The sequence below is a fragment of the Poromitra crassiceps genome (genome assembly GCF_964638095.1).
Source record: "Poromitra crassiceps genome assembly, chromosome: 5".
Classification (NCBI taxonomy): Eukaryota; Metazoa; Chordata; class Actinopteri; order Beryciformes; family Melamphaidae; genus Poromitra; species Poromitra crassiceps.
In genome coordinates this window covers 6,169,287-6,196,083 of record NC_139642.1, presented here as the reverse complement: position 1 = coordinate 6,196,083, position 26,797 = coordinate 6,169,287, and positions in this window count along the sequence as shown.

Sequence of the window (26,797 nt, the reverse complement as noted above, 5' to 3'; positions counted from 1 at the left end):
GTTTTTTACACCACGGTCCTCATTTCCAGTTTAGAATATGATGTTTTACTCACCGAAGTAGTTTCGCATCATTCGGATGCCCAGGGAAGATTTTGAGCTCCGAGTACACTCTTCAAACAGGCTAGAACCGCTAGAACGGGAGCCCACGGGGCATGCTGCACAGAGCTGCACACGCTCTGTAAATCACACCTTTTCCGTCTCGCCGCGGTCCATATCCACGTTATTATGATCCATAAATACACCTGGGACTGTATGTCGCCTTCAAGGCTCTTCGGGTCTCCTCATCCGGGGTCTGGGATACTGGGAATCAAAATCCCGGATGAGGAGACTCAAGTCCCGCTCCCGCGAGAGTTTACACCCAGGCTGCTCCACTTACCTGCGCACAGGAGACATTCTCCCCGCGGCTACAGTCTAGTTCACATCAACAACAACGAAGAGCAGCTCATCATTTTAGTCCAATAGCGATTAGAGACATTTATATATATTTTTGGAACTATATATATCTACTCTCAGTTGATAGATCGATCATCGAGATAATGGTACGTTTTTGCGCCTATCCAAAATGTACCAACAAAATGACGAGTTGGACATGGCTCAGTTTTCACAGGCTCCCTTTTTTCAATATGGACATACTAAAACTTTGGTTAGTTGTGCTCAAGTTGGACCCTAACACTCCAGTGGATGAATTGCGACGTGCAGATCATCGGATATGCAGCGCATATTTTGCCCCAGAGGACTATGGTGTGCCCGTCAAGGCAAAATATCAAAAACAACCTAAATCACCGAAGCATCGCCATCTGAAGAAGAATGCCGTCCAAAAAGCGTTGGAGAGCCAGGCTACGGACACAATTGAGGTAAGTCACATCATTCAAATATGTTATCTATTCAAACAGTGTTTCGGCAGTTTGCTTGGCTGTTTACAATATTACGAAAAAAGCCTGCTAGTGTGCGGTTTTTCTTGAAGATTTATGGTATTATCTGATTGGAACAGAACGTGTACGCACGGATCGTTGCAATAATATCAACACCCCCGAAACACAAATTGATTCTCTCCAGCATTGCAAAGCACTCGTTTACATTATCAATACTGTACTAGATTGTAACATACGTTGTTCGTATCAACACTATATAGCGAAGATAATTTGTAAAATAAGAAAGATTGTATTGTGAGAAGCCCATGCTGACCACAGCTGGGGGAGGGGCGCGTTCTTTGTTTATTCCCCCGCGAACAATGGCTGAATCCGACTCATGTACCTACTGTAGGCTACCTGTATGAATCGACACCTTACCAACGTAGTTGTAAATCAAATAATGTTGTCACCATGGTCTGATAGAAAAACATACTTCTGTTTACTTTTTAGGGAAGTACCAGTGGTGAGGTTTCTCCTCCTACTGATGCTGACTTTGGTGAAGTCCCACAATCCACTCCAGACAAGAGCCAACACAGAGCAGATGAGGAGCCATGCAGATCAGCTGGGCCTAATCTATCCACTGCATTGACTCTACTTCTTACCAGTCCACCTCCAACTACAACACGTCCACGAACCAGGCGATCCCTATCCGTATCATACCTGACGCTGGCTCCTACTTGGTCACGATTAGTGGTAAGCCAAGCAGTGACAACACCTTTTCTGAAAATTAGCTTATTATCCATTCAGCCCCTCCATTACTACACTGACACAATGTGTTTTGTTTTTGTCTAAGGACCCGATCCCATCCACATCAACCTCCCCTGCAAATGTCCCTCAGCCGGCTGCCAACACATCTTCACCTGTATTGCAAGTGAGTTGAAAGGTTTTACTTTTATTTATCAGTAAAAGAGGAACTAGTCTGCATCAAATAGCTTTCTTCATGTGCAAATCGCTCTACTTGATATTCTTCTGCAAATACATCTATGCGGTTACTTATAAATTCACAATCTATCCTGTGTCTTCAGAGTGTACAGGAAGTTGTAGCTGAACCGAAAGTGGGCGACCTCAACATGAGTTTTGGGGAGTTGGATCTGGATCCCGCAGATGTCAGCTTTGTTCTGCCCAGTTCCGACTCGCCTTCCAGCCCAGGAACTACTTCTGGCTCTGCCAGCTCTTCGGGAGACAACCCAGCAGGATGGTCAGAAAACAAGTGGCTGGTGAATGAGTCACACCTCCTCCAACTTTTCCAAAACTGTCCCAAGTGTGCAAAACCCATAGAAGAAACAGTTATCACCACCAGAGCCAGCCAAATCAAAATTCATTGGGTTTGCCTGGACGGACACTCTGATACATGGCAATCATGTCCTGACCGAAGAGGCATGGCAGAAAACAATCTGCAGATATGCGCATCTACAGTTTTCACCGGAGCAACCTACACTGACATTGCAGACTGGGCTGGTGTACTCAATGTTCCATTACCAAAACAAACACAGTTTTACACGATGCAGAAGACATACCTCATCCCCGCCATACAGTTAGCTTACCAAGATCAACATGAGAAAATCATGGCCCGGCTCATTCAATCATCACAACAACAGAAGGCTGAACTCTGTGGCGATGCGAGATGTGATAGCCCAGGTAAATATTATATCTATATCATTATTATCGAAATATATCAAATGTATATAATGTAAATGTAAATGTTCAGATTTCTACTTTTTCCGGGTAAACTTGAACCATCCATTTTTTTCTTCCAAGGTTACAGTGCAAAATACTCAACGTACTCTTTCCAAAATGATGCAACCAAGGAAATAGTCCACTTTGAATTGGTCGAGGTAATTCAGCTAAACTATGCCAATCTGATATGCACCATCTGCTTGGAGGGGGCTTTCTATATTTCTCAAAACCAGTGGATGTACATTTTCTGATAACATATTGTTATGTTATAGGTTTCAGAGGCTACTAGCTCCGTAGCGATGGAGGTGATTGGTTTCCAGAGGGGCCTGAACCAGTTGCAGGATTGTGGGGTGGATGTCGGTGTGATGACCACAGACAGATCGCCATCCATCCGGAAACTTATGAGAGAGGACTACCCCCATATCCGACATGAATTTGACCCCTGGCATGTCAGCAAGGGTAAGCCACTATATGACACCCACACATTTTACTATCTAACCCACAGACTTTGTAGACATGCTTAGTCATTTAGATAAAGGACAAATAATTTACAATCCAATTCCTTACATGTGTACATAACTTGCAATTTTTGTGTGACTGATACAGGCAGACACCACCGTACTCCAAGATCATGGTTTTTTATTGTTTTTGATTCGAGTATTTTTGTTTGTTTGTTTGTGGTTCCTCTAAGGTGTGAAGAAGAAACTTGTGGCAGCATCAAATAAGAAGGACAGCAAAGAACTCCTGCCATGGCTGAAATCTGTCACCAACCACTTATATTGGTCCTGTGAGTCTTCAAAAGGTGATCAGGGGGTAAGAATGATGTTATTTTCTAATTCGAACACCACATCCACTCGAGAACATACTATGATTTAGCATAAAAAATAAATCTATACTGGATGAGAATGGGAGTCAGAATATTTTCATTTTGGGAATCTAATACATCTAAACACTCTTCCCTAATCTGCTGCATACATATAGTACATGTAGTACGATAGTGTAAACACAGTCCCGTAATCTATATTTATTCTCACTGTAAAATGTGTCACTGAGGGTCCCTTCTCATTTGCTTAGGAATGTGCCCGTCACTGGACGTCGGTGCTGCATCACATCTGTGGTGTGCATAGATGGGAGGAGGACGGTGTGGAGTACACCTGCCGTCACCCTGCCTTGACAGCTGAACAGCAGATGATGAAGAAGTGGATCAAAGCTGATTCACCTTCTTTCAAGGCCTTCAAAGAAATTGTGGTGGACAAGAATCTCACCCGAGATTTGAAGCAAATGGCACTCTTCAAACACACTGGTATGTCCTTTTTACAAAGTCGTTAGTTTAGCTTTCAAATTCAACAATGTACTTCAACATATTGGGGGGGGGTGTTCAATCCGCAGCTGAGGGCGGGGAATATTTGGATCTGAGTTACTATTCATGTCCAGTGTTGCACACAAGGTGACGCAGTGACACTACGCCTATGCTGCCTGTGGAGTACACCCCACAATAACAATATAGGTTGATGCTGTCGTGAAACACAGATAGCGATGTCTAATGTTGGATTTTTCAACTAGTTCATTATGTTTATAATCAAGTTGTTACACAATCTATCAGATGTAAATCTAATTTCGTCTCTGGTTGTTTGTCTTTCACCAACCCAGGGTCTCTGGAGGTGTACCACTCCGTTATGCTGAAGTACACTCCGAAGAGGCTGCACTTCAGATATGACTCCATGAGGGCACGTACACAGCTGGCCATCATGGACCATAACGAAAATGTTGGCAGACAACAGGCCACAACAAAACAAGGTGAAAATGTGATAGCCTATAAATGTCTATATATTTGTCCAGCATAGATTTACATAGTTGTGTAATTTCTTTTTGCAAAAACGAGCGATGAATAAAGAACTACTGAAAGGTGCTTTTGGGAGCAGCCATGATGCTGTTTTTGATGGAGACACACCCAGTCAATCAGTACATGAGAGGAAATGACAATGTTGATATCTCTTTTTATCCACCTTATTTGTGCTCTAGTGGATCTCTTTGTATAACAACCCCATTCACCTAAAAATATTACGATTTTTGGTCAACGAAAACGTGAACAACAACTCCTAACTGATTGTTTTCATTTACTTACTAGGGAAACTTCGCTGGAGTTTTCCCTTCTCCAGACAGTCGCAGGAATGGGTGACAAAGCCCATATATGTGAGGACAGCGCAGACCTTCCGGCGAGACCTCATGGAGCGTGTCCTGACAATGAGGGATGATCCGACAGTGGTATACACAGAGCCTCGTAAGGAGAAGAGACCACCTCGCCGAAGAATGCTACAAAACATAGCTCCGGTCCCGAGGCCAGATACAGCAAGTTTGCTGGCTCAACGGAGTAGTCGATTCAGCCGTTCATACAGAGCTGCTGCTGCACCTTATTAGCTGTCGAGGTTTTGGTAGCTTCAGTTACCGACCACTTGATTAGCATGAGAATCATTCACATATTGCCTTCTCTCCGTATTTTTTGAGTTGTTTATTTTTCTGACCAATTGTTACTTGAAATAAATGGACATAACCAGAGACTTTGTGCAAGTATTTTTTATCGGTGGAAGTCATGTCATTTTACAATTGTCTGTACAAATCGGAGAAATGATAGTCTAGTAATAAAAAATGGCATTGATATACTGCAGTCTGCTACCTCACTGGATCTAATCTGATTTTTGGTGCCTCTAGGATCAAACTTTTGATTGATTGAAAAGTTTATTTCTATAGTGACAAATACATAAACATTTAGCATTCACAGGAAACAGTCTTTGTTATAAATCCTAACATTTATAGCCTAAGCTAGTTTGCAATGTTTGTCCCTATGTTATAAGGCAATAATAAAAACGGTACAGAATACAGCTGTTAGGTTACACAAAATTTAGTGATTGGATTATACGAATAGAAATTGTAGCCTATAAAAAAATATAGATATAGAGATGATAATAGTTGCAAGGGTCTGATCGAGTACTATAGATGTTTAGAATGTGTTATGGCTACATTAGGCCTTTGCAAGGTACAGTTTTTGCATAATTTGTGGTCTATGTTTGGGTTCTGTCAAATGATGTTGAAAATGTCCTCTGCCTCAATGAATCCCACGTAGCTGCCAGTGGGAGAAGGGTACTTGGTTCTGACTGCAGTGACGATGCAGCTCGGCAGGACTCTCCTATTTCCAGGTCCAAGGCGTTCTCCTCTCAGAGCCCATTCGAGCACTACACGATAGGCTACAAGTCTGCACTGCCTGTAGGACAGAAAATGGTCAAGTTGATTAGAAAAATATAACGCAATAAAAAATTTACAACAATTACTTTACTATTTACTCATCAATCAGATAAATTATAGGCGAAGTCAATTGCAGAAGTGCGCTATTTGTAGGCTACTTACTCTATGGAAAGTTGCCCGTTTGGTCCTGCTGGTTTGGGGCGAGTCCTCCAGTTGATTTTAGGCACACGAAAGAAAGTCTCTACCACTGCCCTGTTTATGAGAGAGGGAAAATCCTCAGACGTGGTGAGACAGCATTGTGTGGGGTCCGATGTTTCGTCATCTACGGAAATATCCACACCTCCAACATCTGGCCTCAGGTCCCACTCTCTGCAACAGAGGCATTCCTCCTCGGTGGGCATAGGGTTACAGCGTCCACAGGAACACCACCAATCACCATTTATTCTGGGCCGTGCAGCGGCTTGTTCATCGTGCTGTTCCTCTCTCTCTCTCCTTGTTCGCTCTTCAATTTCGGCCAACTCTTCAAGCGTATACTCGGGCTCAAATCGATAAGGGCGGCCATCGTATTCAAAGTCATCATCCGTATCCTCGAAATCAGAAAAATATTCTGCCATTTTTCACTAAATCTTCAAGGCACGTAATAGCTCTTCGTTGTTGTTGATGTGAACTAGACTGTAGCCGCGGGGAGAATGTCTCCTGTGCGCAGGTAAGTGGAGCAGCCTGGGTGTAAACTCTCGCGGGAGCGGGACTTGAGTCTCCTCATCCGGGATTTTGATTCCCAGTATCCCAGACCCCGGATGAGGAGACCCGAAGAGCCTTGAAGGCGACATACAGTCCCAGGTGTATTTATGGATCATAATAACGTGGATATGGACCGCGGCGAGACGGAAAAGGTGTGATTTACAGAGCGTGTGCAGCTCTGTGCAGCATGCCCCGTGGGCTCCCGTTCTAGCGGTTCTAGCCTGTTTGAAGAGTGTACTCGGAGCTCAAAATCTTCCATGGGCATCCGAATGATGCGAAACTACTTCGGTGAGTAAAACATCATATTCTAAACTGGAAATGAGGACCGTGGTGTAAAAAAACGAAATTCTCCTTTAACCCTCAGTCTAAAAAATCTGCGCTCCCGCGAAGTGCTAGTGCCGATTCTCAGTGTTAAGTTAAGGGTGGAGATTAAAGGCTGTATGGCCCTCAGTTTTAAGATTTTCCAGGACCACCCTTGGCGGTGAATGCGATCCCAGAATCCCTTGCGTGTCATCAGCTAGATCCATTCAGATGGAAGATGGCGGCGAAAGGAGGAAAAAAGCAACCCTACAAATGTAAATATTTCCTTGTAAAAATTACAATAACCATTGTATTATCTTAGTTTAATGTAATTTTATGGATTTCCGTTTTGGAGCCTAACAACAATTGTTATTGCTAACTATTGATAGTCAGTAGCCGTGCTGGTGCGGTCAAGCCATATTATTATTATATTATAACATTGCTAACATTGTTACGAAATGCCATAATTCTTGGTGGTAATGTCGTTGTTGAGTTGTTTTATCAGGATACAGCCTACGTGTAATGTTTGCACCGACAAAAAGCCTGGGAAATAACAGCAAACTAAGAACATGAACACGGTACTCAGTAGTTACAACATCCAGCAGTGCTGCTAACATGTTTCGGTTTAACTGGTGACCGTGTTAACTCTGTCATAGCGGCTCTGCTGGATGTTGTAACTACTGACTACCGTGTTCATGTGATAATAGTTTGCAGTTATCTCCCAGGAGATAACACTAGCCCGGTCGTCTTACAAAAATGTCGGTCAACAGACAGGCAAATACAGATCTGTTCAACAGGGCTGATGCGGTCTCCCTGTAGCCTACAATATAGAAGGTTAACTATCGGTGACATTCCTGATAGCATCCAATTCCATGATCTTTATGTTGTAAACACATAACTTTCCCAATAGTGAACAAGCACCCCCACTCGGCTCATTCAGGACAGGCTTAGTTTTATAACTTGTAGGCTACCTGCTGCTCCTGCACATCACAGCACAGGCTAAATGATGCGACATAAATATAGCCTACATCACCCACTACAATAAACCAACACCCCCCACTGCAGAGAGCCCTCAGCTTGCAGAACAACTGAATGGATTCTACTGCCGGTTTGATAAGTCTTTCACACATGAGCTACATCTCTTTCTGCCCTTTTATGCTCCTATCCAATTTCTCTCTCTCATCCCCAACATAAATGGGAGCTCGGGCTCTGTCTGTCCCTGTCCCACTGTGACATCATCAGTGATCCGTGATGTCATAAATCCCACTCTGACATCATCAGTGACATCATCAGTGATGTCATAAATCCCACTGACGTCATCAGTGATGTCATAAATCCCACTGACGTCATCAGTGATGTCATAAATCCCACTGCTGACTGATGTAATAAGTGATGTCATAAATCCCAGCAAGTGACATCACTGAAGAGGATCATTAGCTCCTGAGAAAAGGGCGATGACTGCTGCTGAGAAAAAGCGAGATCCATGGGCCAGGGAAGGTGCTGAAGCTCCTCCAGCCAAGAAACCCACGACTGATGTCATAAATCCCACTGATCACATCATCAGTGATGTCATAAATCTGACATCATCAGTGATCCTGGTCTCATTGGCCACACAGCAGCCGAGTTACGGGCAAGGCCGCACAGAGGCCGAGCTGTGAATGCGAGCTGCAGGGCCAGCTTGGCGAGCTGCCCCAGCTCAGCCAGCTGCAGGACGGGCGAGTCTAGGAATCGAGTGCGCGTAGCGTGCAAGATTCCCAGTTATACAAAACCCCAATTGTCCTGTCCTCTCTTAAAATTTGATATAAATTCCGACCTCATTTCAATTTCTCTTCTGCCTCAACTTTAGGTCCTATAACCTCTAACCATATATTTCCTGCTTCTTTAGACTCTCCCTTTTCTTTATGTAAATCCAAAGGAATCACCTCCTTCTGATTTATATCAGAATAACACATTTCCTACTTTTCTATCCCTTTCAAGTAAATTTGACTTGCCACGTTCACATCTCTTCAGATATTTTCAGATACATCACTGTGTAACCTCTCAGTTCCGCTCTTTCCCTTCTTTATCAACTCTGCTCCCTTGGGAGGAATTACTTCATCTTTCATTCGATCAGAGATCACTTACAGTATATCTCAGATTTACTCCTCCATGATGTCATTTAACAACAAATATGTTGTGAAAGCTAAATCAGCCTGGGAGGAGGAAATAGGTATTGAATCAGTTCTCTGATGATTGGTGGGCTGGAGCAGTTGATAGGGTTAGTTCTACAACGTCTGGGTCTCATAGAATTCAAGGTGCTGCACAGGCTCCATTATTCTAAAGCCAGACTGTCACAAATCTATCCCAATGTAGTCAATGTGCCAAACTTAGTCCTATTTCTGTCCCAATTTCTGTTAATTTTGGGACATATTCTTTAAAACCCTATCCGACATCTTAGGAATCGAGCTGCAGCCGTGTCCCCTGATTGCTATTTTTGGCGTTCCTGGTATTACTTTAAATTTGCGCACCAAACACCTACTGTACATAATCGCCTTTTCCTCCCTCCTCGCACGAAGGAGAATCTTACTATCTTGGAAATCACCTGGTCCCCCATCAGCAGCTTCATGGTTAGAGGACATGATGAGTTTCCTTAAACTAGAAAAAAGTTATCACTAAAAGGTGCTGTTGGAAAATTCACTGATAGATGGGAACCCTTTGTAAATAGCCTCCAGAGGCTTCCAGCTGAGCAGCAGGTGTATCTCACCTTCGTTTTTCTTGTTTGTTTGTGTGTGTGTGTGTGTGTGTGTGTGTGTGTGTGTGTGTGTGTTTTTTTTTTTGCCCTTTTCCTTATCACCTCCCGCCCCCATTTAATTCCTGTATGTATGTGTGTGTGTGTGTGGGGGGGGGGGGGGGGGGGGGGGGGGGGGGTTTACATGTTAATCGGTGTGTTAAAAGGAGACGGGGGAGGGGGGGGGGGGATTAATATTGAATGTCGATCTATGTATGCCTTTTCTTTCTTTTCTTTTCCTTTGTCTGAGTCTGTTCGTCTGTTTTGTTTTGTTTTAAAAAACTGAAAATAAAATATGTGAAGAGATAAACCGGTAACCCTTTATTTTACAGGTACCCTAGTTACACATGGACTATTTGTAATTACACATGAACACAAAATGTAATTACATAGTAATTACCAATAGTTATAAATTACGTTCATATGTAGTTACATCGTAACAAACCTCTAAAATGGAGTGAGCCTGTTCAACTGTAGTTCATATGTAGTTACATGCTGCCAGACCTGTAAAATGGAGTGAGTCTGTTCAACTGTAGTTCATATGTAGTTACATGCTGCCAGACCTGTAAAATGGAGTGAGTCTGTTCCATTGTAGTTTATATGTAGTTACATGCTACCAGAGCTGTAAAATGGAGAGTCTGTTCCATTGTAGTTTATATGTAGTTACATGCTACCAGAGCTGTAAAATGGAGAGTCTGTTCCATTGTAGTTTATATGTAATTATTTTGTAACGGACCTGTAACATGGAGTGAGTCTGTTCAACTGTAGTTCATATGTAGTTACATGCTACCAGAGCTGTAAAATGGAGAGTCTGTTCCATTGTAGTTTATATGTAGTTATATTGTAACGGACCTGTAAAATGGAGTGAGTCTGTTCAACCAAGGCTGGATTAACCATAGGGCAATAGGGGTGAAGGGGCCCTCCAATTTTTTTTTTTTTTTTTTTTTTTGTCGGGCTCATGTTGGGCTCCACAGAACTATGACACAAATCTAAGACCAATCAGGACAAAATAAAATGTGTTTCCAAGAAAATTAAGTCTGATGATTTAGTCTCATTGGATGCCTGTGGGCAAGTGGTGACCAGGGGCGCGGGAAGTGGGGGTGCTTGTGGTGCTGCGGCACCCTCTGCTGTTTTGTATTGGAAATGTAATGTCAATTATTTTTTCATCATTGTAAAGCCACAGCACAGTGAAGAGGATATTAATGTGAAGATTAGCCTCTTCCTTTTGCTCTCAGAGTGCATCAGATTCATGCATTTTACTTTAAAATGTACAAAATTTATTTGTCCAGGGGGGCCACAGCCCCCCCTAGAAACCCCCCTGTCAGACTAATATCTTTATCCTGCTGGTGCTACCTCTTTGCAAAGCCTACAATCGCCTATGAGTGAGTGAGAAACTGAATCTCAGAAACGGAATAATAACATAACAGTATAATACTAATGTTAATTTAAAATGAGATATTCCTCTAAATATGGCGAAAAAACATCCAAACATCCGGACGATGGGTAGGGGGGCCCCTGGGAGCTTCAGTGCCCCGGGGCCCCTGGGGGTGTTAATCTGGCTCTGTGTTCAACTGTAGTTCATATGTTGTTAAATGCTACCAGACCTGTAAAATGGAGTGAGTCGATTTTATACAGTACTTCATATGTATTTACATAGTACCAGACAAGTTCAACAGTAGTTCATATGTAATTACATAGTAACAGACCTGTAACATGAAGCGAGTCTATGATATACTTAATATGTATTTACATAGTACCAGACAAGTTCAAAATTAAATGCACAATAACAACTCTTGTGAATTGTTGATCTCCAAAGACCAAGAAGGGGTGGGGTTATCTGTGAACCAGGTATACCTGGTAGTTGCACCCTCAGGAGGTTTTGGAGCACAAAACACTAGGCCCAAACAGAAAGAAATGGTCAAGGTTCAATGATGTTTATTATAGAATATATAATGCTTCCCCTTCTTCTATGACAACTTTGCTCCGTTGCAGCACCTCACTGACACTTTCTGCTCCTCTCCATCAAGGATCTTTATTGTCATTCCAAAACCTGAGACATGAAAGGAAACAAAATGAGAACTCAGGGTCCTGGTGGATAGTATCAATAATATGCCAAAAATATCATATATTAAAAATCACTACAATCAGTACTAAAAATAACTCAGTAAAAGGAAGCATTATAAAAACAACAACATAAGATATATGGACATGTGGCCAGGAGGGCCTGCTTGCATTACATCATTCCTGATGTTAAAAGGGGGACATCCCTATGTTCCCACAGCCCTATGTTCCCCCATTTCTAAGACATTTCCCTCCCATCAAAATTAGACCCTATGTTCCCTCAGGGCACTGGGGGAGGCGACACCGGTGCCATCCGGAGATAGATCCAACTGGGCATTAAGAAATCAATGTATAACTGTTTTGTTTCACAGGTGCGAGGTAAGTATATCAGGTATGTGTAACAGCATTCTTTATATTCCATATTTGTTAAGTATGTTGTAAAAAAAGACAATGTTGTCTGGCAGTAAAACATTTGACTCACTATGACGAGAGTTGAGGGTGGGGGTGCACTGCTCCCCTCTGGAGATGTATAACTGTTTTGTTTCACAGGTATGAGGTAAGTATATCAGCCTGATATACACATACTGATATTATCAGGTATGTAACAACATTGGAATTTTCCATATTCATTAAGTATGTTGTAAAAAAAAGACAAACAATGTTGTCTGGCAGTAAAACATTATACTCACATTCGTGGGGGTGGGCCGACGCTGAGCTCTGGAGGTGGACGGGTGCTGTGCATTAAGAAATCAAAGTATAACTGTTTTGTTTCTCCAGGTATGATGACGTTATATCAGGTAATGTATAACTGTGTTGTATCTCAGGTATGAGGTAAGTATATCAGCCTGATATGCACATACTGATCTTGCCATGTATGTGTAACAACATTCTTTATACTACTTTCCTTAAAGTCGAGCTGAACCCAAAAATGACTTTTCTTTTCTTTTAGTTCAAATACCTGGGTATGCAGTGCACCTATTTAATAATGTATGCCAAAGAAAACTCACAAAAATCTAATTTCTTTAGTTTTTCACACTTTTTCACATCAAAAGTTCATTTTTCAAGATTTCATTCATAACAGTAATCTACAGTTTGCTGACGTCACCTAGTACTATCAAATTTCTACCCCATTTCAACCAATCATATCACGACATGGCAGCTGTCAATCAAATCTTCAGGATAATCTTCTCCTCCAAATGAAGGAGAAAATGGTGCCTAGTGCCTGTCATCTGGCAGAATTCCTATCCCATAAACTAACTACTAACTTGGTCAATTGTATGTTGATCTACACAATAAAGAAAACGGTAATTTCAAAGAATGCAAAGAAATGTAACTGGCTCGTTAAAACTCGCATTCCAGGAATATTATTACCGCAATAGCGATAATGGCGCGCACCTCAGAGAGCCTGGTTGTCAGGGGTCGCACTTCAGAGATTCCAGGCCGACGGGCTGCACTCTCCGCTCGGCAACACGAAGGAGGCTGGCTGCCTGCGGCTTGCCCAGCTCCACTCAGCCACTAACCTCACGTCAGCAGGCTCTTCCCAAGGAGAGCGCCACAACACGCTGAGTCCCACTCGATTTGGAGGCGGAACACGCCTCCCCAGAATTCTCAAATAAAATCATCGACATGCTACTATGACTCGCCTCTCAACCTGCCATCTCAGACAAGTTATGTTTTCAGTCTGAAATGGACTCCGACCCACGTGCCGAACGGGTTCAGTTCGACTTTAAGTATGTTGTAAAAAAAGACAATGTTGTGTGGCAGTGAAACATTTTACTCACAATGATGATGCGGGGATATAAGGGGCAGGGGAAAGTCCTGCTTCCTGCAGATGGAGCCACCTGTTCAGACAGAAAATGATAGTCACACTTACCATTTTACCGTACATTACTGTGTAGTATTGAAACAATTCCCTCTCCCGTCACTGACCTCAACCTGTGGCAGGTGCCACGTCTTCTTCCTCTTCTTCCTCGGCCCCCGTTCCTCATCGCCTGCCCCCCTGGCAGGCTCACTCTGCACAGGGACGTCGACGAGGACTGGAGTCGACTCAGAAGAAGAGGCGGATGCGCTGGGTGTGACTGTACCATCCTGGAGAAATTAAACATAAAAATAAATTAGATAAAAGTTAAGGATAACTATTTAGACATTCTACAGTATTTAAACTTGTCCCTCTCTTCACTCACCTTCGCCTTGGATCTTAGCTTTAGACGCAGCAGATTGCACTCTTTTTGCAGCCACAGATTATCTTGCAGCAACAGATTCTCCTGGCGGAGGCTGCTGATGGTAGCCTGGCACCTCGGGTTCATGCAGGCTGGTGGGATGGGCTCATCTGTTTCTGGGATGGGCTAATCTGTTTCTGGGATGGGCTCATCTGTTTCAGGTGCCTCAACATCCAGGCTGGTGACCATGGGTATGTCAGGGCGGGAGGCTTTGAGGCGTGCCAGCTGTGCCATGGCCACCTTTCTCTTGGCATCAGCCAGGAGGGCCTCAAACTCCTGCTGGGTAAATCTGTCCTGGTGCTTTGGCAGATGCTTGCGGAGCTCCTTAACATTTTTCTGGCAAAATGCCACCGGGCACCTCTCCTGCCCAAGCAGGATTCGCCCAGTGGCCAACTTGTTGAGGATGTCCCTTTCCTCAACATTGGCGACCTTGTGGGTTTCTCTCAAGTGTTTCGACAAATATTCAAATTTGTAGTCTTTGCCTTTCGGACAGTCAGGGATGGGGCAGGGGAGTGCCTCCTTTGGTTTGCCCATGACTGTAGAAGAGATGAAAAGAAAGAACTTATTTTTGTTTACCACCTGCCCTGTCATGCTAACCCTGTCATGAAAACGAGCTAACATCACCCAGGAGTCTATCTATGATGAGAAAAGAAAATAGAAACATACTGTACATGCCAACATGCTAACACCACTCTTGAGTTTGTATATGAGAAAAATACAAAGCAAAACATGCTAACTGGCCCCCAGCTTCCCCACCTACCCCCCATAGCCCCCACCCCCAAAAAGCCAATGCAACTGACCCCATTACAATACCACATTCATATGCTGGGTGTGTGGGGCTGACCCTGGTGCTCATAGGGCGGGTAGTACCAGCCTGGGGGTCAGGGGTACGGTCCTGGAGCTCACAGGGCCGGTGGAACTGAGTGAAACGCGCTCTGACTTCACTGGGGGCCGGGGGCCCCGACTGGGCCATCCACATCCTGCAGGGGTCCGCGGACCATAGGTTGCACAGACACGGGGTCCTGGAGCCCACAGATCCAGTGGAACTGAGTGAAACGCCCTCTGCCTTCACTGGGGGCCTATCAGGAGTTACTGGCTAATGCTAACATGCTCAATGCTCAAGTCTTTTAGCTATAGTCCAATCTGCTGCATGCAATCCAGTCTGCTTAGAACACTGCCATTAGTGACAGGGCTGGGGCAGAAGTAACAAACATTGCTTATTTATACTTTGGCATGTATGACATCACCGATGACATCACAGTAACAAGTATGACATCACCGATGACATCATAGCACCAACTATGACATCACCCACGCACCCAGTCTGCTCAGCCAGGAAGGATGACATCATTGATGACATCATCACTGTTGACATCATTGCTCGAGTGACATCACATCATTAGTTAATTAGGGCAATTAAGATGCTCTTTAGACTATACATCGGGGCAGAATTCAACATTTTGATGCACTGGAAGCCAGGAAGGATGACATCATTGATGACATCATCACTGTTGACATCATTGCTCGAGTGACATCACATCATTAGTTAATTAGGGCAATTAAGATGCTCTTTAGACTATACATCGGGGCAGAATTCAACATTTTGATGCACTGTGGGTTAAATTTTTGATCTATCGAAAATCTGTTTGATACTTTTGTGTAGGACAGTCTAACGATGCAGATGCTTTGGTGTTGTTTGAAGAAAAAATGTGGGAGGAGTAGGGTTTAATTAGTTTAGCAGTTTTGCGGTCTTTGGACTTCATAATTGGCCATATGTTGCAGTGTACAAAAGTTTCTTCTCATTTGGGCCCACATTTCGGTGAAAGTTGCAAAGCCGTACCACATATGCCTGATTTGTTATGAATTTTCAAAGTTTGAAAATTTAGACGGTCGCTGTAGCGCCACCATCAGGACTACTGGCGCCAAATTCGCATCGACTTAGTTTGGCATGGGACTGGACCTTTGTGCAAAGTTTGGTTTATTTTCATGCATGGGAAGTCCAACTTCCCGGGAGAATAATAATAATACAGGCAAATACAATAAGTGGCCCTGCCGCTTCGCTTTCCCGACCACTAATAAAAGCTGTATTCGGGACAGCCCTAGGGTAAATAAAGTTATTCTACTCATTCGAAGAAGGACTCTACTTTTTCCATGTACTGCTTTATTGGGTCCAGCACCTGCTTTGAACACCAGTTTGGGATGTGCGCATCTCCTTCACTGTTTACAGCACGAGGTGGACACCTGCCCTGCCTCTCCAAATAGGTGCCATGTCATTGTTCCGACACCCCATTATTCCAACCATTCAATGTTCCGACATGCCATTATTCTGACCACTTAATAGTCTGACAAATCTATCGTTGGACCGACATCCCATTTCCTGTGAGTATTTCTCTAAGTTGTTACACCCTTCAGTCTTTCTGCCTCTTCTTTTAAATTGTTTTGTTGGGGGTTTGCAAACCAGCTTAGAGGTGCATTATCACCACCAAGTGGACTGGAGTCACACTACAGTCATTTATGGGCTCCACAGGAACACTAGTCAAGTGCAACACCTAGTGGTAAAATTCGGTATCCCGTTGAGGTGGGGTTTCATGTACAATATAGAACCGGTTTAAAAAAAATTACACTGACCCATGCCTAGTAGATACAAGGGTTCCTTTATCCCAATGTAATGTAATCAATGTAGTTAATAAACAACAAACAACAACAGTAATGCAAATATGGGAGTGTGTGTACACATGAGTATAATGCACTATAGACTGATTCACGTGATGTGATGTCCTGTTGATGTTCCTATTTTGTAAACATGTTTGTCTTCTTATGTAACTGGGTGAGACCAATGACAAATGTCCTGCCTTGGCTGGACAATAAAGTTTATTCTCTTCTATTCAAATTTGATCTATTTTGATCTGATATACCCCCCGGCCGCCCATAAAAATTAACTTTTACTCCGAGTACATTTTAACTTAGCTACTTTTTACTTTAACTCAAGTAGATTTCTCTAGACGGACATTATCTCTGTTATAAGGATGGAGAGCCTGGCTCAGATCCTTGAGAAACAACTCACTTAAAAAGTAAAAACTATTTGGGAGCCGTTTCTGGCCTACCTCGACGAGGTTGGGGGCGGTGGGTGACTTGCCCGGCTGGTTTCTGTTGGACACCTTGTGTGGGACCTCATGCGCGATATCTCTTGCAAGTATATAGGCACCTTGTATGGATGGTAGCACCACATTATGATAACTGTTGATATATGTATGTTTTTTTGTTTGTTTTCCGTTACTGTGTCTGAGCTTGTTCATTTTTGTTTATATATATTGTTAAAATAAAATAAAAATAGATTTGAGAGATTTCTCTAAACTAGTAATCCTGGGGGGCAGGGTGGTGCAGTGTCGCCTCACAGCTAGCAGGTCCTGGGTTCGATTCCCACCTGGGACGCTGTGAGCGCTGAAGGAGTGCGTGCCCGTCCGCATGTCCTCGAGTGCCCACCGCCCGGGTGGGGTTGTCAAAAGGGCCTTTCTGTGTGGAGTTTACATGTTCTCCTCCCAGTGCCCTTCCTCCTTCATAAAGGAACCCCTCACCAAAAACATGCAATATCCTGGTCGCTGAAGTGGTACCTCCTCTGGTTGTTCGGGGCGCCTGTTCGGAGGGAGGGGAACTCGTTGGAATAGCGTGATCCTCCCACGTGCTATGTCCTACCGGTGAAGCTTCCTCTGTCAGGTGAGAAGAAGTGGCTGGCTAACTGCCCATGTCTAAATGTTGAAGGATAAAGGGGGGGCGGGACAAAAAAACCTAGTAATCCTTATAATAAAATTGCCTAGGTGGATGGGCGGGCGGGTAGCGGTGTCTGTCTGTAAGTCACGTTTTGTGGCTCGACATCACTTGGCTGGCCGACCAATAACACGCCACCACCCCCCACACCCCCCCCCCCCCCCACACACACACACACACAGACACCCCCCCCACACACACACAGACTCTGCATCACGCCACCTACTGGCAAACACAAAAGGGGGTTTATCTCGAGAACCATTCATGGGATCGACTTCAACCTCGGGGAGTGCGCTTGGGGCACCTGACGGATTGCAGTGCAGAATTTCGGCAGTAGGGCATAGCGCCACCTACCGATACCTTACACACACAACACAATACCGGGCCGGAGCCCCGGCAAACTGGATTTGAAGGCCATGTAGCGGCCTGATAATCTAGTTATTCAAAAGACTACTTAGAAGCAGCTGAATGAACGTCTGTGTGTGTGTGCAATTAATTCCACAAATTTCAAATAGGGTTTAACATTTTTATTGTGAATCATTTGGGAAACCCTAACCCTGTTCAAAACAAAACAAAAGAACCTAACACAATCTGCTTTGCATTACACAGATGCAATATCCAACCAGTGGGCAAGCCCACCCCCTTCCCTCTGAGGATGCTGAAATGAATTGAAAAGCTGTAGTTCCTCGAATGGCCACTGGGTGTCGGGGGCAGTAGGCATTCCCCCCATGTTAAAATGCCCGAATTTGTAACATGATTAAACATCTTTCCACTTAGGGGCGAAACATGGTTTTGGTCTATATAGCTAATTTCCCCTTTTCATAACAACTGTAGGGGGGTCAATTTTTATATAACTTAACCGTTTGGAGTAAAATAGATGATAGAAAAGGGGGTGATTGACAGATCGTCTGTCCAGTGATCACGTAGCTTGCCGATCACGGACCAATAGCAGGCGGAGCTGTGGCTCTGGGAAACTCCCATCTCATGTGAGGTGCAGAAGGACTCAACCCATTCCCTCCCACTCTGCTGACGAAAAATCAAAATGGTGACACCCACCGTTTGAACTCTGCCAGGAAAACGAAATTTAAAGGGCTAGATACGTCCATATTATTTATGTCTATGGATGCAACCAACGAGTCAAACAAATTAAAGGAACACTCTGCCCATTTTCAACCAGCTTTGTATCATTAGAACATCAGTAGTATATCAGAAAACTGTAAACTGTTTTGAAGTCTGTCATTTAATTTGACAGTTATTGAGTGTTAAAATCACTGGTCCACACTAACTCAAATTAATAACTCATTAACTCAAATCAACTCTCAATAACTGTCAAACTAGATGAATGACTTCAAAACCGTCATCTAGTTTGACATTTATTGAGAGTTGATTTGAGCTAATGAGTTATTAATTTGAATTAGTGTGGACCAGTGATGTCACTGGTCCACACTTTAACACTCAATAACTGTCAAATTAAATGACAGACTTCAAAACAGTTTACAGTTTTCTGATATACTACTGATGTTCTAATGATACAAAGCTGGTTGAAAATGGGCGGAGTGTTCCTTTAAATGAAAGCATACAATAAAAACAATAAAAAAATAAAAAATAGTAATAATATACATTCCCCTGGTGTTCACAAGACACTCAATGGCTAAATATCTGAACATCCACCAAAATAAATATCTGCCCATCCTGTCTACTAACTGTTGAATTGACAAACTATTTTACAAAAACACTGTAGAAAATGAAAACACCACTCCTTTACATTCAGGCAGAAGTGCGTTTACCAACAGAACTAAAACCCACTCCCACCCCTTCCTCTTGCCCCAGTCAGAACTCTACCAGGCTGCAGGGCTCGCCAGATGCAGCTCGTTGCTCCCTCTCCTCCAGCTTCTCTGGTACCAACACAGAGGAGCAGTGCAGCATTGTCTTCTTGGCGACGACAGGCAGTTCTCAAATCTTGGCCAGGTGTTGACAAGTTATGTCCTCATTGACATCTACGTTCCTCTGGGGTTCGGCCAAGCAGTGATCCCAGAAGTCCATTCTGGTGGAGACAAAGCAGGTTGATCAATAAGGGATATCATGTGAGGTGGAGGCGGGAGCCTGAGACAGGAATCGGGCTTGGCAATGCCCAAAACGCGCGCACAGGTCTCCATACACTGCCCAACACTTTTCTCCACTACTCCATGTGTGTTGTCAGTGAATAAATGCTACTACTGTATATTTAAACATGTTTCTGATGTTTCGCAATGAGCCTTGTTAATAAAATCTAATTACAACCCTGTTTGCCGGCGCTTGTCCTTCGATCTGCTTCTCAGTCCGTCTCTTTTATTTTTTTCACTCTTGTTCTCCACTGCCTCGCCTGCTCACCATCGGCTCCATAAGAGTAACGTTGATAAGATAAGATACTAATAATAAACTGAACATGAGATGCAGTGATATTGTCACACCAATGCACATAGACACAGACTTTTAAAAGTGAGCCTCCCCTTCTCTCCACACAGCGACTTTCATCCCTGCAGTGCCGTCATCACCGCAAACAAATCTCATGGCAGTTTAAATATAGCAAGCATGTAAAATATAACGCTACACTATAGCAAGACTGTCTGAACAATAGGGGTGGGAATCTCTAGGCACCTCACGATTCGATTTCGATTCAGAGGGCTACGATTCGATGATACGATTATCGATGCATCATCGATTATAGATGCATCTTTTTTTTTCAATATATGCTTTCTTTTTCTCACTGTGTGACTACTTAATAATGAATTAATAAAGTGCATTTTGAATTACATTGTAATGATCCATAATTAAAATAAACATGAATTTACTTCCATTATCTTTTATTAAAGAGATATTCAACACTTTTTCCACTTTTTTCTGCTGAAAATCAATATATATTTGAAATTAGCTGTGTTCTTGAGGAATCCAGGTCAAAGTCCTGACATTTACTGTAAATCCGAGTAATTCCTCATCTCTTCTCACATACCCATGCAGTTCCATGCAAACCAAAAAGGCCAGCTGTAGACTCCCAATTTTCCTCCCTTTCTATTGGCTGAGCTCTTGATCAGTGACGTAGCTTGATCAGTGACGTCGCCAAACCCAGCCCGCCCATCTCTCGTGCCTAGGCCCCTCCCAGCCAAAGTTTATAAAAGTGCCTGCACACCATGCTGGGTCTATGGAGTGTGAAGAATTGTTGAATAGGGAGAGAGAGATTTGTGGAGCGTTTTGATTAGACTGCATAGTGTAAATTGTAGTATTTAGTAGTCTAGGTTTAGTTTTAGAGTACGTCAGATAGCCTAGGTTGTATTTGTTTGTAAAAAAAAAAAAAAATGAATAAATGTTCGTCTGTTTGCTTAGGTATGTGAGAAGAGATGAGGAATTATTCAGTTTTACAGTAAATGTCAGGACTTTGACCTGGATTCATCAAGAACACAGCTAATTTCCAATACAGTATATATTGATTTTCAGCAGAAAAAAGTAGAAAAAGTGTTGAGTATCTCTATCTCTTTGTAGCATTTCGTCACGGTCGCGGCAGGACCTCGAATCTCCAAAACAGTAACTTTTCAGGAAGTAAAAAAAACCTGTTTGCTCTTAAAATACTGAACCAAATGTCGTCAAAGTTGGCACGTATTAATTATAGTTAGTTTCCCGCTGAATGTGTCATTACTTTATTAATATCTTACCTGGATAAGCTCAAATGATGTTGTTTATATTATCAGTCCGACTTGGAAGCACTCTCTCCCGGCCAGTCAGGCGCTGATGGCCGCCTCCCCTCTGCACATGCACGAGCCGCAAGCTCCGGGCCGCGGGGGCGCGCGCAGCCGTGCTCTCATCCTCTCATGGCCGAGGGGAAGATGGGGATGAGAACAGTCTGACATAACGTAACATTACTTTATTCTCGTCAGAAACCACTCCGATTTGCATGTTAAAACATGTTTGCAGCCTAGGAATAACTGGAAAACATTTTATTGATCTATTCACGTCAGAAGAAGCCAGGATTAAACAAAATGATATCAGAAATACACAGCACGTCTGCCGTGTGTCTTTTCCGGGTTTAGTGTCCTGTGTGGGGGGGTACGCCGACAGCTTTGACTGGTGTTGGCTCGCTCCCCCAGTGGTCCCGATGCAACCATATACGGTAACACTTTACAATACTGTAACACAAAAAATGGGTAGTTATTGAGGAACTAGTCAGGAACTAACCATTAGTTCATGAATAGTTAATGATTAGTTCCTGAATAGTTAATAGGTAGTTCCTTAATGGTAGTTACTTAGTAACTGACCATTAGTTACCATGTTAACGAACCAGTAAGTAATGATTACTTGCTTAAATTTTTTTTTTTTTTTTTTTTCGCTAGTTCATGAGTAGTTAATGGGTAGTTCCTTAATGACCCTTAATGGTAGTTCCTAAAGATCCTTAATGGTAGTTACTTAAGAACTGACCATTAGTTACCATGTTAACGAACCAGTAAGTAATGATTACTTCCTTAATTTTTTTCTGCTAGTTCATGAGTAGTTAATGGGTAGTTACTTAAGAACAGACTATTAGTTACCATAGTTGTTACTAGGGAATTAATCATTAGTTCATGATTACTTTACCATTAGTTACCATGTTTGTGCCCCCTCAAGTAAAGCAGGGCTACATACTTAGTTGTTACTAGGAAATGCATCAGTACTTCATGATTATCTTACCATTAGTTACCATCACCCTACCCTATAACAAATAGATAGCTCATTTGGTAGAGACTAATAATCTTGCGTTCTTGGGGCCAAGGGTTCAAACCTCACCTGGAACAACTCTTGTATTTATGTGTTATAGGTAGGGTGATGGTAACTAATGGTAAGATAATCATGAAGTAATGATGCATTCCCTAGTAACAACTAAGTATGAGATGAGATGATGATGAGATGAACTTTATTGTCCCCGAGGGGAAATTTGTCTTGGGCATATAGTGCCATACAACAGCCACATATCGCAAGTACATAGAGGTTTTGACACTCATACATACAACAGACAGGAAAAAACACATCGAACATACAGGTCCCTTGTCAACATGCGCTTTCACTGGGAAATTGTGCCAGCGGTGTATATAAAAATAAAGACAGCGAACACTGGTTAGTTCAATTGGTTCAACACTTCATCCTAATGACTTCTAAGCATATTGCACAAGTCATTGTGGGCTTATTGCACAACCCTCATTGCAATTTCCCATATGATAATGTAAAATAATTTAAGATAAAATAAATACAATTTTTTGGAGGTACAGACCTCTCCTCAAGAGCAATGGGGTACTCAACTAAATAAAACCAGAACTCAATATAAGACAATACAATAGAGAGTTCTGCTTTGTTTAAAAAATAATTCAGCTCTACTAATACTAGGACAGGCCATCCAGATTAGTAGAGAGTTCTGCTTTGTTTTAAAAAGAATTCAGCTCTACTAATACTAGGACAGGCAAGATTAGCCTCTATTTGTAGAGTGTTCTGAACAAGGAGTAAGAATAAAAAAGAGCTAAGAGAATAAAATAAAATAAAAATAATAAAAATAGTAAAATAAATAAAATAAAATAAAATAATAAAATATAAAATATAAAAAAAGTGAGAAGAAATCAACCTGCATATGACCTGGTTTTTAAAAGAGGTTACAGCAGCAGTGAACAGCCTCCTACGACTGGGTCCTTACCCGCTCTTCTTGTGGGGAACACCCTCTTTTGGGAAGGGGCAGTGCCGCCTGTTTGTTCAACAATAACACAGAAGTGGGTAGGAAAGAGAGCTTGAAGCGGTTACTCTTACATCTATACGTTCTGTATCGTCTGCCCGAGGGCAGCAGGTCATAATCACAGAATAAAAGGTGAGAGGATTTTGAGTGCTAGGCTGATGGCCTTTTTCTCGAAGATTGTTTGGAGAGGTGCAAAGTCTCTCTTCCCAATCACTTTCATTGCTGTATTTACAATTTTTACAAGTCTCGTTTTGAGCTGTACGGGAAGTGTACCGTACCATGCTGCCATACCGTACCTGATGAGGCTTTCCAGCACGGCATTATAAAAGGTCTCCATGATCTTGGTGCTAACACCGTACAGTCTGAGCCTTCTAAGAAAGTGGAGCCTCTGGCCCAGTTTACCACACAGGTAGTCAATATGGACATTCCATTTGAGAGAGTTTTCAATATGGATGCCCAGATACCTGTAAGAATTTACCCGCTCAATAACGCTGTCATCAATGACCACTGGGTCATGGTCTCTCAGCTCCTTTGGGTCAAAGATCATTTCTTTCGTCTTTTTAGTATTTAGGATAAGGTGGTTACTCTCACACCAGGCCTGGAAAGTGGTGATCTCATTATGATATTGCGAAGGGCAGTCTTCTCTCTTTAGCAAACTTAAAATAATTGTGTCATCCGAAAATTTTATTACGTGGTTGTTCGGGTGACTACTTGTACAGCCATTAGTATAGACTGTAAAAAGAACTGGGGAGCTCATGCCTCCTTGTAGTACCCCGGTGCTACAGTATTTAACTGCAGAGAGGGAACCATTTACTTTCACCTGTTGTGATCTGTTTGTTAAGAGAGAATAAAACCAGTTTGTAATAAAAGGATTTACACTCATGTATTTTAACTTGTTGACAAGCAGGTGAGGTTTGATGGTGTCAAAAGCAGAACTAAAATCGGCAAATAAAACACGTGCGTAGGGTCCTCTAGATGCTTACTTATTAAGTGAGTTACACAGACTACAGCATCCTCAGTGCTTCGCCCCTCCCTGTAAGCAAATTGAAGAGGGTCCTGAGAAGCTGCCACCTCCGTCTTAAGCATGTTTATTATAACTCTCTCAAAGCATTTCATGACCCCGCTAGTTACGGCGATCGGTCTGAAATCTTTATTTGTAGATGGACAAGATACTTTTGGGACTGGAGTAATTATGGACTTTTTCCACAGAGCAGGGACTGTGTGGCTGTCCAGTGACTTTTGAAATACAGGGCACCAAGCTGTCGTAAGTTCTGAGGAGCATTTCTTTAGTAGAGTGGCGGGCAAGCCATCCGGCCCCGCAGATTTCTTAGTACATACTTTACTAAATATAGACTGAACCTGTTCAGGTGCTATAACAAGACGATCAGAGGAATTACAAATGGGAATAAAGTCAATATCGCACCCCACTGTTTCCTTCTGAGAAGAATCAGTGTCAAATCTCAGGAAGAAGTCATTTAGTTCGTTTGCACACTCAAGATCATTTTCAGTGACAATCCGCTTTCTGTTTAAGTTCATATTTGTAATTTCTTTCATACAGTCCCATAACCTTTTATTGTCCATTGAGCTAACACTCTCCTCCAGTGAAGCTCTGTGTTTCCGTCTGGCCACCTTCAGGAGCTGGTTTAGCTCTTTTTGTGCTGCAGCCAGCCCCCCCTGGTCCCCGTTCTTGAAAGCCCATTTATTTTTGTTGATACAAGTTTTGACCTCTTTTGTTATATGAGGTTTGTTGTTCGGATAGTGGAGAATGTCCTTTTTGGGAATCACATTATCTACACAGAATTTCATATAGTCAGTGATGGTCTCCGTTGCCTCGTTTAGGTCAAGGTTGTGAAATAAGCTCCAATCCGTGCATTCAAAGCAGCCTCTCAGAGTTTCCACACTCTCATCAGTCCACTGCAGCACAGTCTTTTTCTGGGGCTTACTAGACTTAAGAGCAGCTCTGTAAGTTGGCATGAGGTATACGGTGGAGTGGTCAGAGTTTGAGAGGGGGGGAGGACTTTCGCTCTATAAGCATTTTTAATGTTGCCGTAGCACTTATCTAAGACACTGTTTTTTCTCGTACCACATTTTACATATTGGTGAAACCCAGGTAGAGCAATCTCTAGTCTACAGTGATTGAAATCACCGAGTAAAAAGACAGGGGCCCCCGGGGTGCGCTGCAGTTGGGTGTGGACACAGTCAGCTAGCCGTTTAGCAGCTTTAGCGGCGTTTCCACTAGGAGGAACATATGCCGCACAGATAATAATGTTCCCGAACTCTCTGGGGAGATAAAAGGGTCTCAAGGAGAGGCAGAGCAGCTCTAAGTCCGGGTCACAGGACGTATCCCTGACCGTATATTGTCTACACCAGGTATTACTCACGTAAGCACAAATGCCTCCTCCTCTAGACTTCCCTGAAGTCGCGTTTCTATCTGCCCTTATGCAGGAGAAGCCCTCCAGTTCGAGCATCGAGTCCGGTATGTCCTGACGAAGCCAGGATTCAGTGAAGATCATCATGTTTGCGTCTCTGTACTCATGGCAGAAATGTTTGTTCACCCGTAGTTCAGTTGCGAAGCGATCTAACGTTACTTAAGATGATAGCAGGCAGGGGAGGCTTGTTACCCCTTCTCCGGAGCTGTTGCCTGACGCCTCCTCTCCTGCCCCTTTTCCTCCGAAGCGATCTCCCCGGCAGCTTTCCTCCCATGGTGGAGATATCGTCCGGTAGGTTCCCCGGCGATATGTCCCCTTTGTGCCGGAGGGCTAGCAGGGCCTCTCTGGTGTAGACTTGGTGCATATCCGATCCCCTGGTGTGTGAAGGCCAGCTCGTGCATAGGAGTTTGCCAACTACCAGGAAAAGCACCAGCAAAGTCAGAAGTGCCGACATAGCACAGCAATGATATGCGCACAGCCCAGTAAAAGTGACGAGCAGTCCCGCTGAGCTAGCAGCTGAGCTTGAATGAGGTAGCTAGTGGTGGTGGCGTGTTAGCCACGAAAGTTAGCATGTGGCGCTCTGGGCCACACCAAACACCACCAGAGATTTCTCGGATCATCCGGCTCTTAGAGGATGGTTCCAGAATCACCGAGCTCTGTCCTCTCGCAACCCGGAACGTTTGCTAACGATTCCAGGCTCGTCCAGAGATTTCCTGGATCATCAGGCTCTTTGATGGAGGGTTCCTGAGTAGCCGAGCTCTGTCCTCACCGGGGTGTAGGCAGATAGCTGAGAAGCTAAGCTAGTTGATTTAGCTAGCGCCGCTAAACCGCAGCAAGTATTGTCCCGAGTGAACGTGTTCTTCCCGGATAGTGCAAATTGGCAAGGTTAACGTTACAGATAGAGACACAAAACGTAAAACATAAAACAGTTAAAACAATTAAAAAACCCTATGCGATTTCTGCAG